The sequence below is a fragment of the Carassius gibelio genome, chromosome A17 (genome assembly GCF_023724105.1).
Source record: "Carassius gibelio isolate Cgi1373 ecotype wild population from Czech Republic chromosome A17, carGib1.2-hapl.c, whole genome shotgun sequence".
Classification (NCBI taxonomy): domain Eukaryota; kingdom Metazoa; phylum Chordata; class Actinopteri; order Cypriniformes; family Cyprinidae; genus Carassius; species Carassius gibelio.
The window spans coordinates 6,833,538-6,849,113 of NC_068387.1; the positions used below are offsets into that span (position 1 = coordinate 6,833,538).

The window sequence follows — 15,576 nt, forward strand, 5'->3', positions numbered from 1 at the left end:
ACATCAATTAAATTTAGTGGATCTTACTTGATAGTGGTTGCCATAAAGCTTATATTATCAACAGTGTGATATATTATCAATTGATTTCTGGCATTAGTGCAAATGACCAAAATAGCATAAAGTCCGTTGACTTGGATCAGAGCAGCCACCCCAGAATACCTTAATGTAGTGGTTTTGCACTTGCAAACTCACATTTTGTTATGAAAATGTAAAAATCAATGTTTTATTTATTTATTTATTTATTCATATGACATACTTCGAGCTCCAAAGCACACGTTCAGATAAATGTATTTTCTCTGTCTTGCAGGTGAACGAGTGACCCAATGAGGTGGAATACTACTATAGCGGAGTGCTGGAAGAGAAGTCACCTTGCCCCAGTTCTCCGAGAGCACAGGGAGAGAGACAGACATCTCTGATTGTTTGTTGCCAGTAGGGAGACCGAAAGGTCAGTAAACAAACTAGACTGAATTTCTTCTGCTGCAGTGTGTCATTCATGTTCAACTCATGTCAGCACAAGAAAAGATGTTTGGATCCCTGCTTGATATCAGCAAGCGACTGCTGTCAGTGTAAACACTGCCATTCTGAATGCCAGGCATGGCATGTCAATGAATTCAGAAGATTTGGATTTCAGCTTCTTTGAGCAGATCTGGAAATGAGTTTTACTTGCTGAAAAATTATGATTTGACTAGATGTATTTTATTTTTATTTTTATTTTATTTTTTGCCTGAATAATAGGCTGCAATTAAAGGATTAGTTCACTTCCAGAATAAAACATTTCTGATCATTTATTCACCCGCATATCATCCAAAATGTCTTTCTGTCTACAGTTGCAAAGAAATAAAGGTTTGCAGGTCTTGCAATAGCTCCACTATGCGCGTCCGCAAATTCATGCATTATGTAATCACATTGGAAAGTTCACATGCGGTAGGGTATGGTGATCTCATTTTCTTCAAAATCTTCCGACATTGTTGTTTACCCTTTTTTTTGTTGTTGTAAAGGGCATTTGCACGTTCACTTTGTAAACACTGGGTCGGTACTTCCGCCTACATCACACATGACCTTTCCAACGTGATAACATGATGCTTGATATCGAGCTAGTGCAAGACGAGCATTTGTGTTTAAAAAAGTATATACACGTTTATGTTTTTAAGAAAATAACGCATTGTTTTGCTAGATAAGACCCCTATTCCTTGGCTAGGATCGTGTAGAGCCCTTCAAGGCTGCATTGAAACTGCAATTTGGATCTTCAGCCAATTGGCCACCACTGAGGTCCAGTATATGGAGAAAAATCATGGAATGTTTTCCTAAAAAAACTTACATTTATTTGTGACTAAAAAAAGACATGAACATATTGGATGACATGGGGGTAAGTAAATTATCAGAACATTTTTATTCTGGAAGTGAACTAATCCTTTAACAACATATAAATCGAGATATTGAATAATGCAATTATTAAACCACAAAATGCTAATTAACAGTTTTATTCAGTAATTCTTTAACATAATATTTACTGCTTGCGAATGAAGAGGCAGCAGCCTGTTCTGCCAGCATGATATAGTGCTTATTGCAAACTCAAAGCATTTATAGGTGCTTGCTTGATACAAACTCCATCTGGCATTGCTTTGAGTTCAGTTCAGTTCATGTGGTGCGGTTTTGATATTTGCATCCATTGAAAAAATGTGTCCTATGTACACTCATTTTATTAATTATTCTAAACCATATTACTGGGCATTGCATAAATTAAATATTTTCAAGTTTACTCTGTCTACAAATCCTGAGTCCACTTTTTGATAGTTTGGGGGTCAACTGAAAGAGATTTGGATTTTGTCCCTTCACCCTTGATGAGTAGCTCCTTCTTTTGGCCAAAACATGATGCAATTTGGAGACAAACCACATTGCTTGTGATTTTGTAATTTTTGCACACGCTTTTGAATGTGGTATTTTTCTTATAAAATCCACATTCCACATTTCATATTTCGGTATGGCTGGCCACAGATAAGTTCTTTAAAACCAAAATTGAAACATACATTCCCATTTAATACACCACAGTATGGTTCAGATTATAGTATTTGTTGTTCAACTGTAATACCTTGCAAATTCCAGATACTTATTTTGATTTTATTAGGTATTGCTTTCCTGGAAACTCCAGCGAAGGGTTAATAAAACATTTTACAGTTGCATTGGTTATTGCAACTAGGTTCTTGTGGTATGAAGATGACTCGCAACAGGAAGCAGTGGGCTTTAATTGCCTCCCGACAGATCGCTGCCTCACAGAGAAAGCGGGTTAATTGTGTGGGCTGGGAAAGCCATTTCATGACCTTTATCAAGCATTACCAAACACAACATTTCTGAAGCTTTAATGTTTACAGGTTTGTCTCCTATTGCGCATGAAATTAGTCTGCTAGCTTCTAAAATAAAAATGCCATTAATATACATTCTGCAGTGTCAGAGAGGACATTTAAAAACAACCCTGGCTTATTGAAATGCAGGCTTGTAGCTTCATTTGTGCAAAATGATATTACATTACTTGCATGTTTCACAACACTTTCAAAGTAAAGTGTCCAGGGCATGCAATGGTGCTTAAAGCATGATCAGTTGTAACCAAAATGGATGAATGCGAATCTGGCAACATCTTATTACCTTTATCAATGAGCAGCAGCAGTTTTTAAATAAATTGACCAGTGAGTGACGCTGAAATATACAAAATAATAAATACATACATAAATAAATAAATAAGTAAAATAGGATACCTACAGTAAATCCTAGCTTAAACCTAATTGATGAAGCAACCATACTTTTGGCTCTTTTAATGTGACTTGCTCCTGAGTGACCTGCATTCCAAGTGCATGATATGGTGAGCTACCAAGAAAGTTTACAACATAAGAAAATAAATACATATGGAGCTGGTTGTGATGTGATGTGTTGTAAACGTAAAAATCGAATCGTTGGGGGAAAAAAAAGTGCTATGCTAAAACCATTTTGAGGTCATTGCACAGTATTGTGCAAGGATCCATGCAAAATCAATAGCCTTCTGCCACAATCATAATTTGTATGAAAACACTGTGTTGTTTTGCTGCCTTTTAACCATCATTTTAGCTGGAAATAAATTAATTATTAAAATTATCAAATTATGATTATCCATACATAAAGAGATTCATAAGGTTACAGTTACAAACCTTTATTATACTGGTACAGACATCTCAGATTCTGTGACTTGTTGGATAGAGGTTTACATGCACTATTACGCACCAAATTTATTTCATAACCCAACACCATATGAAATAATAAAAACATGTAAACTTGTCATATAAAAATAATAGATGTTTAACCCGATTGAAACACTTAGATTTTGGTCATTTTTTTCCATCAAAATGCCAAAACCACAGAAAAATCTAACAGTTTAAAAATGTCTGATGTAATATATATATATATATATATATATATATATATATATATATATATATATATATATATATATATATATATATATATATATATATATATATATATATATATGTTATTCTGCAGCTAACAAGAACACTCTAATGACTGCTTAACAACATACAAAACATACTCTTAGCACAATAGCCACAATTAATGTAGTGGTGGCAGTTTTTTGCAACACTTACCAACCATTTTGATCATGTAATATTATTAACATTGTAGTAAAATGTAAAGTACCTTGCCAAGTACTTTTTCAGTTGCCTCTGACATGTTAAAATATTACTGTAAAGCGACCGCAATGATGGCTGATTGTCAGCCGTCAGCTTAGCCAAAGCCCCTCAGGAGAGTGGCTGTTTCCAGACTGTACAAATGTTTAGCACTTCAGGTAAACCATTAGCTGGTGACCTGCCAGTAAACTGCCTACATGCCACATGCTGTTTGCTGACAGTCAGCCAGTATGTCAGTGTACTCAGAGGGTGAATATCTGTCCACCACCTGACCACTGTCTCTGCTGCTGTACTCAGCCATCTGGCACTGCTCTCCCTCTTGAGACAGGATTAAGTGCACTCGCCTGCCACACAAATGACAACAGTTCCACTGCAAACTCCAAGAAATTAGCGTAAAATACTGCTCAGTTAGAGTGCTAAGAGTGATATGTGTTTGTGTGTGTGTGAGAGAGAGAGAGAGAGAGAGAGTTTTTCTACGTACAGTTCTTTTCAGTACCAAACTCCCTTGAGTGTCATTGGTTTTGCCGTTTCTATCCTTTGCTTCATGTGAGTTTTGCACGTTGTGTTTGTATTAGCATGTTTTAGTAAGTTAACTATTCGTATTCATATATTTTTTTTAGTTACACAGATTGTATTACACCTTATTGTAAATGTGTGGATTAATTGATCATGCAATTCCCTGAAACTAATAGCAATTAAAACAAACAAACAAATAAATAAATACATTTGTTATATTGTATGTAAAATTATTATTATTATTTTTTTTTCTATTTCTATTGTCTTTTCTAAATATTGGCTTACAATTTGGCAAAATATAGAACAACAGTAAAATAAATGTAATGCTGCTTAAAAAATAAACAACTCAACACTTCTTGAATTCAGATATGCTTACCAACGAAGATGATTAAGATTGTAAGATTGCTTTGTCATTTCTATCAATAAAATTGCAAGCTATAATTGACATTAATTCTTTTTTTTTATCCTCTCTGTGAACAGATGCAATTCATAATCCTTAAATTATGAAAAATATATTTTAAATGGTTTTTCTTCTCATACATAATTAAATATGAATGATAATGTAACCGATCAGATTATGCAGATTAAGGATGATAAATTATATTCTAGCTATTCGGTATTCCAGGTTTAGTTTCATCTTTTGAGTTGAAAGCCTCTTCCAAGATGTTCTTCATTAGTTTAATCTTAACTTGAAATAATAATATATTAAACCAAATGTGTACTATCACATAGTAATAAAAGCCAATCTCTCATTTGGATAGCATACATTTTCCTCTCTGTTTTGTGTAAAATCATAGTGTAATAACAATAATTCTCTAGATAAAAAATAAAATAAAAAATAAAACGCCAAGGCAAAATAAGTCTCTTATCTGGGAATTCATGAAGTGGAACAGTATGCTTACAGTCATTAGTCTTCATATTTTTTTCTTAGAATGCTTTCTTTGATTTTAAACTTGAAAAGATTACCTTGAAAGTGTGCATAACTGTATTTATTTATTGTGTGTGTGTGTGTTTTCTCTTAGAGCTTGAAAAGAATGCCAAATCAAAAGATAAGATTATATATATATTTTTTTAGTCTTTTTAATTCTAAAATGCTTTTTCCTTGAAAATAAGTAAAAACTGCAATAGCTGAATCATATCTGCAATGACATCACATTAAATTATAATTACCAGAGTTACAGTAAAAAAAGAAAATAACTGAATGAAAGTGACATGGCATACAGCCAAGTATGGTGACCATACTCAGAATTTGTGCTCTGCATTTAACCCATCCAAAGTGCACACACACAGCAGTGAACACACACACCGTGAACACACACCCGGAGCTGTGGGCAGCCATTTATGCTGCGGCGACCGGGGAGCAGTTGTCGGTTCAGTGCCTTGCTCAAGGGCACCTCAGTCATGGTTTTGCCAGCCCAAGACTCAAACCCACAACTTCAGGGTTAGGAGTCAAACTCTCTAACCACTAAGCCACAAATTCCCCAGGATGAATTATATTTGGTTAATAGGTTATGATGACTTGCATCTGACAATCAATGCTGGGAAGAAAGAAAGAAAGAAAGAAAGAAAGAAAGAAAGAAAGAAAGAAAGAAAGAAAGAATAATATTTCTCACATTTGTATCTGTAAAATTTCTGAGACAAGAATGTACAGTAAGTGACTGTAAATGCTAATACAGTATAATGGCATAATTTTCATATTTTTAAAGGATCTTTGAATCACACTGAAAAGGATATACACACAGATATGACAAAACTGCAGAATATATAAAGCTCCACAGACACAGTACAAGGACAATCTATCTGGTATTCCAGTATCTAAGTCCAAAGCCATTTTTACAAAGGCGTATCATGAATACCATACATGTTTAACTTGACACAGAGGTGTCATAAATGTGTTTACCTGAATCAAAATCACAGGAAATAACATATAACACACTGGATTATGTTGTCAGACAGCAAACATAAATAAATTATTAAAAAATAATATAAAAAGCACACAAAGCTTATTAGAGTATTGAAGTGAATGAAATAAGTGTTGTAGGTGTATAATGTTCCAAATCAGTAATTTTAAAAAAGGTGACATCTGATGTGGTATTTAATTTATGCATAACCAACAGTTTGTTACAGTCACTTCAGTACAAGTTTATTATTTTAGTTCAGCTAAAACTGGTATATGTACGTATACACAGATCCACCTTAACTTAACTGTTTAAAGATGAATCTGAGATACTATTATGTCATAGTACCTTAGATGTATCATTAAACATTGAAGTTCCTGATATGTACACTGCTTTCCAAACCACTAAATTGCATTTAAGTGTTATGAATGAGAGTATGAATGTGTGTTTGTCTCTGTGTATGTTAACACTGTGATGGATTTGCCATCCATCCAGAGTGTTTCCTTGCCTTCGGCCAAAGATACTGGATAGACTCCAGCATCCCCATGATGTTACAAGCGTATTGGAGAATAGATGGATGAATACAATAAACTACATTATGCCCATTTGAAATGAGAAAGGCACTCCGGTAACACTTTCTATGAAGCTTGTATTTATAACACATTATAAGGGATTTATTAAGGCATTGTAACGAATGCATAATGCATTATAATAAATAAATAAATAAATAAAAAAACAAAATATGTTGTTTCATCTCATAAATAATCATAGCAACGATTATAATGCATTATAAAACTAACTTATTTGTGGTTATAACTTTTATGAGTGATTATTTATAACATGCAATGAACAGCATGTCAAATCCACTTAATTTATAATGGATTATGAGTCTCATATCTTGACATTATTCATTTATGATCTGCACAGTACAGTTCTGATATTACATTAAATATGGTTAAAAGCAAAAGTGCCATTTTACACATTCATCGGTTCAAATATTTGAGCTTATGGCTGTTTAAAAAAAAATGCTTTTATTTGTTGTTAATACTATTGTTGTTGTTGTCATTTATAACAGTCTTTGTCTGCTTTAAGCGAAGTAACAAGTTAACAATGGCAATACATGGCACTTCTGATACAATATAATGATGGGAAATATAATCCATTGTAAATTAAGTGGATGCATTGTGTTCGTTGTGTGTTATAAATCATCATACTCATAAAAGCTATAACACCAAATAAGAAAATATTATAATGCACTAAATTGCTTTTCTATTTACACTTCAATTTTATTGCATCCTCTCTAAACAAACAAACAAAAGATGTCTGCATGTTTTGCTGCCACAGATGAATGATAAAGGTTTAAAAACAGGGCTGAACAGATGAAGCCTAAAAAAGACTTAATTTTTAGATGTCAAATGCTTTACTAATATTCGGAAACACATCAATAAATACATTTTAGTTGTGTACCCTACAGAAACATGTCTGTGTATATAGAAAGGTTGTAACAGCTGCCTATTTTGAGGCCACACAAAAGAAAAAAAAAAAAAAAAAAAAAAAGAAAAAAGAAAGAAAAAAAGAAAAGAAAAACCTCTACCAGAGGCTGCAATCTTACCACACTTGTATATTATGACCGCTGCCATCATTGCAATTAGTTGATCATCTCTGGTCCTACTGAATATGTATTGTATTAGTCTGAGGACTGCATTTTTTCATTTGAGGCAAATAAAAACTGATTTTGAATAGCACATTTTGTTTTGGGTGAAGTAAATGGTAGTAAACATGAATAAGTCATATTCACACTGTTCATGAACACTAACTCTAAATGTTACCAGTGTATTCAGAGTGGCATGAAGCATATTAATAACTTACAACAAAATCAGTCTGTTTCTTCCACATTAAATGTGCGTCATAATTGTGTTGATAGATTGGATGACCCTGATTAATTATGTATTAATATTCTAATTTTCATCCATCCACTCATCCAAATGGGATGAAGACTATACCAGCATCTTGTGCCACAGGCAGAGAAACATCCTGGATGGATTGCCAGTCCATCACAGGACTTACACAGGCTCACATATTTGTAGGGGGAAACTAGAGCACATATAAACCTACACCAACACAGAGAGAACAAACGCCACAAAGAAAGGCCTCCTGGCTCAACCGGGACTTGAGCCATGGGCCTTCTTGCTATGAAGCAAAGGCACTCCTCACTAAGCCACAATGATCCAATTTGTCTTACTATAATTGTTGTTTCCGTACCATGTTAGATGACCACTGTGAATTGTATTTATGCTTGTTACAATGGATCAACACACCCCACTGGAATGTTTCGTATAAAATGCTCCGCTGAGGCCATGCATGTTGTTGTTCCTGTCCGTCAGTATAGGTCGAAGGTTATTTAACCCCAGGCTGTTACCCCAGTTTTGCCATTTCAAACACGTTCATCTTGGATATTAGTGCTCTTCCTGGTGTGGATAGCAGTCAGGATAAAATCTGAAAGCATGCTCATCTGAATAAGCAGAGAAAGTGCAAATGAGAAAGCGAGCTACAGTAAAGAAACGGATCACAATCAAACTTAGCAACAGCTTAAATCATGGAATTCAAGCAGAACAGCTGCTCAAAAAGATGGTATGAGCAAACAAATTAAAACAAAATCAAATCTCCTTGTCACGCAAACATAAGAGAAAAAGTGGGTTGATGAATCATTCGGTAGAAAAAAAAAAGATAAATAAAAATGAGTGAGCCAAAGGTGGAGGAAGAAGACTGGTTGCGTTAAACATTATGTGGCAGAATGTTCTCATTTTTATGTCAAGGCCTTTGCCTGATAGTCTAAAAAGGGGGTATAATTAGAAACAAGGGTGGTAGGCAGTTGAGTCTGCTGCCTCAGAGCACTGTTCCTTTCATTTCGATTAGGTTCCCTGGTGTCAAACTGCTGGCTCCAACATCTACAAAAGAATATCAGAGGAGCGTTTGCATGCCTATGTGTTGTCTAAATGTCTGAAAAGACATTTGCACACTGGTGGCCTTTATCTCAGCCCACAGAAGTCATTGCATCTGCAAATTCAAGATGTTCTTTAGTTTCTTGCCAGCTATGGTGTAGTAGGAGGTCACAGTCATAACAAGAAATGGTTCACTGTGGGATCTTCCACGTCTCATCACCTATCAGTGCAGCACACCATCCACTCGAAATGATTTTGTTAAACAAAATATGACTCATAATTCAGTGTTTTAGCCAAATACATTTTTGAACTATATACATGTCTTAACTGTAAGGTGAAAATAAACCGGGATGACTAGCAGAATGTTGGGTGGGAAAATTTGGCCCAGGACCTTTGCTGTATTCCATTTAAAATCAGATGTCAGATATTCATACTTTATTGTCTTATGCTTGTAAGATATTCAGCCATTCTATCTTGAGACTTGTATAATAACGTCATAGCAATATACTGTATACCTCTAAACTTGCTTCTGGTAAATACAGTTCCATGTTCTCTAAGGTTTAACAAATCAGAAGTTTTGCATCCCTTTGGTGATTTTGTGTTAAATTCATCCCTCAACAAAATATTAAACAGACACCCTGGTCAAAGACAACAAATGTATGCTAAAGATATAATTAATGAAAAGGAAGATACTTGGTTAATGGTCAGTGTTTACCTTTGAAATGACAAACTCCCCTGCACTTGAGGTGACATTTCTGCAGGTAATATTCTTCCAAATTTGTTACCTCAACAATCATAGCTACTGTAAACACTAGAATGTTTACCTTGTTATAGCAACCACTAGGACACTTGAAAGCTACTTAGCACTTTTTTTTTTTTTTAGCTCTAGCCAGGCCAAAGGCGATGGAAACAGGTTTTCCACTGTGTTATCACCCTCAGAAGTGCTGTGGTTGTAATTGTGCCAGTTTGGTTGGAGGCCAGGTGTCCCTTAAGGATGTATCCTCTATTAGCTAGTCATCAAACAAACAAGGCGAATACCCGCACTACTATAATTTCACATGCATCTAACTGCAGATTTGGAATGCTTACATTGAACGATTTTGTCCTTTGGGGTTGGTGATTTTTGTATATTTTTAAATGCATTCAAGGGCAATGTGGCATTATAAGGATTCTAAAAGCAAAATATATGTAATTGTTAAGCTTACAATGCAAAATTTATTGCATAATTTGGCAGATATATTACAGATTGGATAAGTAATTAATGTAATTTGTTTGGAACTTGCTTATTTAACAATTTAGAGCAGAGATTTATAATTATTATTATTACTATTTTATTATTTTTATTTTACTTTGATGTGAAAAGTGAAACTGAAGTGACATGTGGCCAAGTATGGTGACCCATACTTGGAATTAGTGCTCTGCATTTATCCCATGCATAGGGCATACACACACTATAGACAAACACACCTGGAGCAGCAGGCAGCCATTTTTTGCTGCAGTGCCCCGGGGAACATTTGTGGGTTCAGTGGAGCCTGTCCTCCAACAAAAAACGACCATACAGGTCATTTGTGCAAGCACCTTATTACGACCTATATTTACGTTTTAAAGTTAAGCGCCCTCTAGCGCTCTAAAAATAATGACAGTATCGCATTGCGTCTGACGTCATGAATTGACATATAACGTCATTACCAATCAAAACGCACATTTATTTAAATGCAATGTGTGGACGTTTTACACCGATCTCACAGTTTTTCCTACATATTTTTCTAGGTGGCTTATTCGTTCGAATGACCACACCTAACCGCACCCCTAAACCTAACCCTCACAGAAATCATGCTAAATTATGATTAACTGAACATATACATTTTCGTGAACGTCAATTCCTGGGATCGAACCCACGATAGCATGATTACATATCAAGGTAAAACGCAATAATCTACTAACTGAGCTACACGAAACGCAAACCAGAGTGCAAATAAAAGAGTACAAAACATTAATATGAAAACGACCTTTTGCCGATAGGGGCGCAATAGTAGTATACGCTCTGATGGGTTATATTTCAGGGATTTGGACAAACGACCTATACAAGCATATTGGTTGGAGGATAGGTTGGTCCAGTGCCTTGCTCAAGAGCACCTCAGTCGTGGTGTTGATGGTGGGAGAGAGCACTGTACCTTCACTCCCCTACCTACAATCTCTGCCAGTACGAGACTCAAACCCACAACCTTTGGGTTACAAATCCGTCTCTATGACCATTAGGCCACAACTCTCACCAAAGTCATTGATACATAGAAAGGCAGTACTTGGCCTATGATAACATGCATATAGTATAATTTAATGTGTTTAAAAACAAAAACAAAAAATACACTATACCGAATGTAAAAAGGACATCTACTAACATTTTTGCAAAACTGCTCAGATTAATTCTGTGGCACTAAAACACCAACAACTTTTAATCCTTTTCACACAAATGATGATTACAGGGGCTGATTATTAAGACTCAGTCATGTTATGACTTAAAACACTTTAAAATAGTACACGATTGAAAAAATAAATACAAATAAAATAAAAACCTTTATATCCCAGACTTCATAATCTCTTCACCCTGACCCTTATATAGTTTTATACATTTAGTTACACAGAAGGTCATTAAACTTTAGTCTTTGCAGGTATTGTTTATTTATCTTTTTTCTTTTGAAAACCAAAAGGAACTAAAGGTGACATAAGCCACAGCAAAACCAAATGAGCTGGCCTTTAATAATATCAACCTTTAACCAGTTTGCTCTCTGACCTTCCTGAAAAGATTAAACACATTCTAAACAATGGCATATTCACGTAAGTATGTATTGCAGTATTAACACTGTGTAAAACAATAAATGAACAACAGTAGTATATCTGTACAAACCTCACTCTTCAATTTCAAATTTCATCTCTATCTTTCTGCACTTGAGAGTGTTTTAATATCAGGAGACGGTCATTGCTGTTTACAGTTACAATCCCAATCTCAACAAACACCATTATCATTATTAAATGGAAAGTGTTTGGAGTTTGAGACTTATAATTCAAGGCTATGTGTTTCCATTATTGGCAAATGAATAATGCATCAGACATCACTCAACGAATGAAACGATGTTCAGTGTAATTCCAAACATAGTGGGAGGCATGTATGCCCCAACACACCCTACACTCATTAAATCAGACTGCAACAGCAGTGAGGAACAGGCTGAGCTTTCTGCTGGAGATAACAGTCATCACTATGTGTACATATAAACAGCCTTCAATCTTTCTATGTATGTTGTAGATTCCTGTGGCGAATGTTTATTGAGATTCTCTACATTGCCTCCAGGACAACAATACATAAAGAAATACATACATACAGTATATGCTTACATACAATAATTTGCAGTCAAGTCACTATGTCTTCTGCACATAAGCAGTCTGGTGTCAACTGAAAATACTATTTAAACCAAATAGTTTCTGAGAAACCATGATTTTATTATAATGAATAAATAAGGTATTCATTCATCCATCCATCCTGTCCTGTCCGTTCCGTTGGTTTGGACATCACAGCTCACTGATGTCAGCATAGTTGCTAATGGAGGATGGAAGCGTGTTATGCAGGTCCAGGGCTGTATACAACTCAGAACCCCATACTGGTTGCTGTTCTGCATACTTTCATAATTTCCATGCATCTTAGGTTGCCAGCTGGACAGTGCTTCTCCATTAACCTGAAGTTGACATTCTCAGTAATTCCTCTTGTTGCCCCCTCTCTCAGCACATTAATATTAATATGGAGAATAGACATAAATGTATACCTTCTATAAAGTCTGTACTTTGATATCTCCTAAAGACACACAGAAATCAAGCATCGTCTTTGAGATCAGATACGACACCATAAGGTGACTGCCGGGAAACAACTTCTTTGAAGACTTAAGCTATTTTAGTTCAAAGGGTTTCATTGTGCCTCACCCTGAATGCTCTTCATCAAAACATTCCCGGTCACATACTGGCTAGATGTGTGCTGCATCCTCTTTCAGTCATTTTGCACCCAAAATATCACATGCATGACCCATTAATGCCATACAGGAGGATTTCCTCTTTGCTGCTTTGTGTTTGTGGAGGGGTGTATCAGATATTGAAATTGTGGTTCTGTATTTTTACTCCGTTTTTTGGTCACTGTTTGTTTTAATGAGGGTTCAATAAAAAAAAAAAAAAAAAAAAAAAAAAAATATATATATATATATATATATATATATATATATATATATATATATATATATATATATATATATATATATATATATATGTATATAAACATGTTTAATCACAAGATTATTATTGATCATTCATTTTTATAATGCCATTGACAAAAACCTTGTTTTATTTATTTATTTATTTATTTATTTATTTATTTTGTATTTCAAACTTTTTTATAATATCTGGATATTAATCTATTACAAATTACAATAGTTTACAACTTATTTCTAAACTGTGTTCATTTCAGTATCAAGTTAAATGGGCATTGTTTTTATAACCTATTTTACTATAATGAAACACTTAAAAACATGGATGTTTTATTTTTTAGTTCTTTTAAATTGTTGTGGTAATGAAAAAAAAAAAAAAAAAAAAAAAGAAAAAAAAAAGTGTATGCCTGTTGTTCCTGAATGGTAAATTGTTGTAATCATGTGCAATCAGACTTTATCGAGTAGGCTATATCACTAAATTATACACAGAGTGCACACACATTTATTTATTAGTCTATTAAAACAGAAAATTACAGGCATTCTAAATTGTGCAGCAAAAATGCTTTTGTATGCTTTTTTATTTATATAATTGAATGTAGGCATAGTTAACTTAATCCATATCACATAAATAGGACAGTTTTTCTGCAGATGCATGAACACACTAAATATAAATTTTATACAAGTTCAATAAAGCAATAAATGACTTTTACACATAATATCGCCTGTTTTTGCTCAGTTTCGATAATGGAAATAGTTTTGCATCTCTTAGCAATGGACGGTGTTCATTTATTTGGTGAATCATCTTTTTGAACGAATCGGTTTAATAAATGATTAAGTGATTCACTCATTAACACAGTCAAATGCTTTGTTTCTGAATGAATCACCCATGCGAATGATTCGGATGAATGAGTGACTCACTCATTTACATTCACTTGCTGTCACCTACTGGCTGATTTAGTTTCACATTTCAACTTTTCTTTTCATGTTTTAAATTATTTCAAATATCAGTATTCAACGTTTTATGTTAAAAGCAAAACAGTACGCTTATTCATACATATGTATCTGCAGTAGGAAACTATTACAATTATAAGTTAGGTAGAGCACTTTCAGATGTAAGTCCCATAATGGGGGGTGCTGGCTAACAGGTTAAATGCATCCATATAAGGATTTTTTAAAGATAATTTTATTTATTTATTATTATTATTATTATTATTATTATTTAGCTTCTTTTTAATTTTGCATTTACTTTTACTTTCAATACTTAAGTACATTTAAGATACAAAAAAGTTATAGGGGGAGAGTGGAGAAAATGTAATGTTTTGAAGAGATTACGTGTGCCTGGGGCACTGTTGATCTTGTTGTGGAAGTATGAAGACTTTGCAGTATGGACTTCAGCAGAGAAAGATGAAACTAAAGACTGATACATCTTCAGGTCTGACAAATCTTTTGATTTGCACCATTTTTTCTATGCTGCCCTGAGTTTGGTCCGATGCTCACAAAGAACATCGGATAACCAGGGTTTAGAAGGGGCAGCCCTCGCTGGCCTGGAGGAGAGAGGACAAATGTTGTCTAGACAAGAGAGGTTAAAGTAGAGCATAAAGTGTCAGTTGCTGCATTCACATCCAGAGATGAGAAATGGGTTGGTGAGGGAAGAGAGGAGGATGGAGGAAGACAATTGCAATACAATTACGTGTGTAAATTAAGTCAAGTTGGTTGCCTGATTTGAGCGTGATTGTAGTGGCAAGTCATTTGAGATCAAATGAGTGAATGGAAGTCTGTAGCATAAGGCTTGTCCAGATGTTGAAGTCGCCAAAGACTAAAAGTGGACTGCCTTCCTCCGGGAATGAGGAAAACAGCCAGTCCAGTTCTTCTAGGAAGATGGATAGAATTTGCCCAAAAGGACAGTAAAATACCACAACCTGGAGTTTTATAGGAGCTGTTACAGTGATCACATGAGATTCAAATGAGTTATAATTGCATAGGGGAGAGTGGGTTGAGTATTTCCAATTGTTAGAAATGAGCAGACTGTGACCCCACCCCAGCCAACCTGACGGGGTTGTGGGAGAAAGATCAATTGTTAGAGAAAGCAACTGGGGTTGCGGAGTCTTCCGCACAAATCCAGGTCTCATTCAAGTCTAAGATGCTGAGTGTGGAGTTTAAAGAAAAAGGAGCAAGAAATTAGTCTGCTTTGTTGACAGCTGACTGACAATCCCAGAGACCCACAGAAAAAGAAATAGGTGCAGTAGAGGATGTAGGTATAGGATGCAGGTTAGCAACATTGCATTGTTGTCTGCGTGTGACATTA

The 15,576-nt window shown here is 34.8% G+C and overlaps 1 protein-coding gene across 1 annotated transcript in view; it reads left to right on the forward strand.

Moving 5' to 3' along the window:
* LOC127933551 (leucine-rich repeat and fibronectin type-III domain-containing protein 2-like) overlaps positions 1–15,576 on the forward strand; it is a 115,645-nt gene that overhangs the window by 51,702 nt on the left and 48,367 nt on the right. The window contains exon 2 of the mRNA XM_052530594.1: positions 308–445. The gene's annotated coding sequence lies outside the window, so the exon portion shown is untranslated. The remainder of the gene's footprint in view (positions 1–307; positions 446–15,576) is intronic.